Source organism: Crassostrea angulata, chromosome 3 (genome assembly GCF_025612915.1).
Source record: "Crassostrea angulata isolate pt1a10 chromosome 3, ASM2561291v2, whole genome shotgun sequence".
Taxonomy (NCBI): Eukaryota; Metazoa; Mollusca; class Bivalvia; order Ostreida; family Ostreidae; genus Magallana; species Magallana angulata.
This window is the reverse complement of record NC_069113.1, coordinates 4930001-4932500: the sequence shown is the minus strand read 5'-3', so window position 1 is coordinate 4932500 and position 2500 is coordinate 4930001. Positions and strand designations below refer to the sequence as shown.

Sequence of the window (2500 nt, the reverse complement as noted above, 5' to 3'; positions counted from 1 at the left end):
TTAGAGAATCTACCACAATCTTTGGTAAATCGATGCACAGCTAAAGGAGATGATTTGTAAATCTGTATTTATTTTGCGTAAATTCTTTGGAAATAGCTGTTGAATATGTGCTCGGCTTTTTGCATAATTATATGCAATACAACTCAAAAATGTGTGAATGAAAGGGAAATAACTTTTTCATCCTTGCAAGTGAAATACGATGTTTCTGCTAAGTTTGCACCGCGCGGATTGAAAATTATCAGGAACAAATTGTTTTAGTGCACCTGGTGCAAAAGTGTCTTATTAAGAAGATCAATTTCCATGTTTACGATGAATGTCCAAATTATAAACAAATGTTTGGTCAGTTAACGAGCGCCCGGAACCGAGGCGGATACGTAGTATTCACTGATTATAAAGCCTGCATGTGTTCCTATGGCATCTCATTAAATGATCGAATTAAAAGTTGACTGTTTATTGTAAACAACGGGATGGGAATACAAATTACCAGTATCTCCCCCAAGAAATGCTGATATTATTAAGAAACGGGAAACAAACTAACATGCGGGTCACTGGACAAATACAAATTGACGTTAGAACAAACGAAACTAATAGTCAATAGTTTTGCATTAATGAAAAATTTGAAATTTAAATGAATTAAAAGGTCAACAAATTCTATTGTCTCCATTTTGAATTCGAGTGTTTTGGTAGAATGGAATTAAATAGATTATGAGAAACAATCTTTTCAAAATATATATCATTTATTAAATTCTCCCACTTCAAGTTGACAAAATATTGAATCTGACAACTGACCAGGAATCAGAAAGTTGACCTTTTTCCGTTGTGGGGTCGAAACTCCAGGTAAGCGACGGATCCGTGCGCGGGACAATTTTTCACCCACCAGTTATTTATCGCTGGCAAAGACTTACATCCTTACACCGCTGTACGAGGCGTTGACGTTCTGTCGAGAAGAAATGCTTCGTTCCATATGACGGTTTAAGACATGTTATTAATGTCACAAATATAGTTCATACTTATTCCCGGTGGGAAACTTGTGCTGCATTACTCCACTCTACGGGATTTATTTACTGTAGGATTTATGTGAAAATTATATACCGCTTTTACACGGTGTGTTTATATTTCTGTGGAATATAAAATATCTATCCCAGTGTATATATGCACGCGTTTTTGTCGGGAGGTGAGTTGATGTGTATCACTATGACCTATTTAACCAATAAATTGAAAAATGGGGACAATTCATACCAATGTTAATACATGTGGGGAATTTATACAGAAACACAACTGAATGTTTTAGACAATATTTGGGGGAGATTAATTTGAATTTTTCTCTAATTCTTGCGGACTTGTAGCATGGCCGTAAATTTCGTCTAGACAAGATAATAACCGGCAGTGAAATTCGAAACTTTCAATTAGTCTTTGTTTATTTTAGTACGAAATGTTCCTATTGCGAAGAATAGAAATGGAAAGTTGAACATATCCGGGATATTGCCGGCCCCAACACACGAAGGGGGTTTATCTCAAAATCAACGATTATTTATTATGATTATTTTCTGTTTCTTCAACTACATTCTTTTTATTTGGGTTCACCATTAGTAAAATTGTGTGCGCGATACAATTTTGAACCAAAACAGCGTAACAGATTTTATCTATCTTTGTATTTTTTAAAACGGTTTCATGCGTACAAATAATTTTCTTTACATAAAACTTGCTCTCTTTTCCCCCGTTTTTCCATATTAAGTTTTGGGTGGAGGAGAAGTTTCTTTTTGTTGGAGGATCACTTGTAGACATAGTCGCTCGAATTGATTAATGGGTTTGCCATTGACCACTGGGTAACATCTTGGTCGATATCAAAATTCTAAAAAATCGGATTTCATGCAGCTTTTACTGCTCGACTGGTTCTATTTTTCACGTCCATTTTATTCATTAATGCAATAAAATGGTCGCCTTTTTCCTAAGGAGGGGTTAAAGAAAGTTAAAAACCAGCGCATTTTCTGACAGTAATGCGTTTTGTACATTAAAAACTTACCATTATTATCACAGATAATTACACGGATTGTGTCCGAGCGTCCCGGGTGAATTTAAATGGGATTTTGTTTTATTTATTTCCTTCAGCATTATTTCTCATATTTACATCACGAGCGAGCGCTTAACCATTCCTTTATTTCATTATAATATTATCGTGATTTTCTCTTAGGAAAAATATTTATCCAATGTGAGCTGAGTTTGTGTATCCGTGTGTTGATTCTGAGTTTCTCTTTTCCTCGCTTATGAGAATATAATTTATTGTTTATTTGTACTGATCATAATCACCTGGTAGACGGTGGGATTAATTATTGCTGTAAATATTATTTAATTAGTGGTCACTTTCCTCGCCAGTCAAAACAAACTCACCATGCAATTGCACCCAGGGTGAGAGTAATAAATTTTAAAGGAAAATTATTTTTTTAAATTTCTTCATGGCGTCTGATTTTGTGTGTGACCGGGAGCGGGTATGCACACGCCG

At 35.1% G+C, this 2500-nt stretch overlaps 1 protein-coding gene across 2 annotated transcripts in view; it reads left to right on the top strand.

Moving 5' to 3' along the window:
- The window catches only part of LOC128179088 (homeobox protein Meis1-like), a 55655-nt gene that overhangs the window by 3570 nt on the left and 49585 nt on the right, over positions 1 to 2500 (top strand). Inside the window, exon 1 of one of the 2 annotated variants that reach the window (XM_052846583.1) lies at positions 906 to 1174. The exons of the other annotated variant lie outside the window; for it this stretch is intronic. The gene's annotated coding sequence lies outside the window, so the exon portion shown is untranslated. Of the gene's footprint in view, positions 1 to 905; positions 1175 to 2500 lie in introns of those variants that run through there. 2 annotated transcript variants of the gene reach the window in all.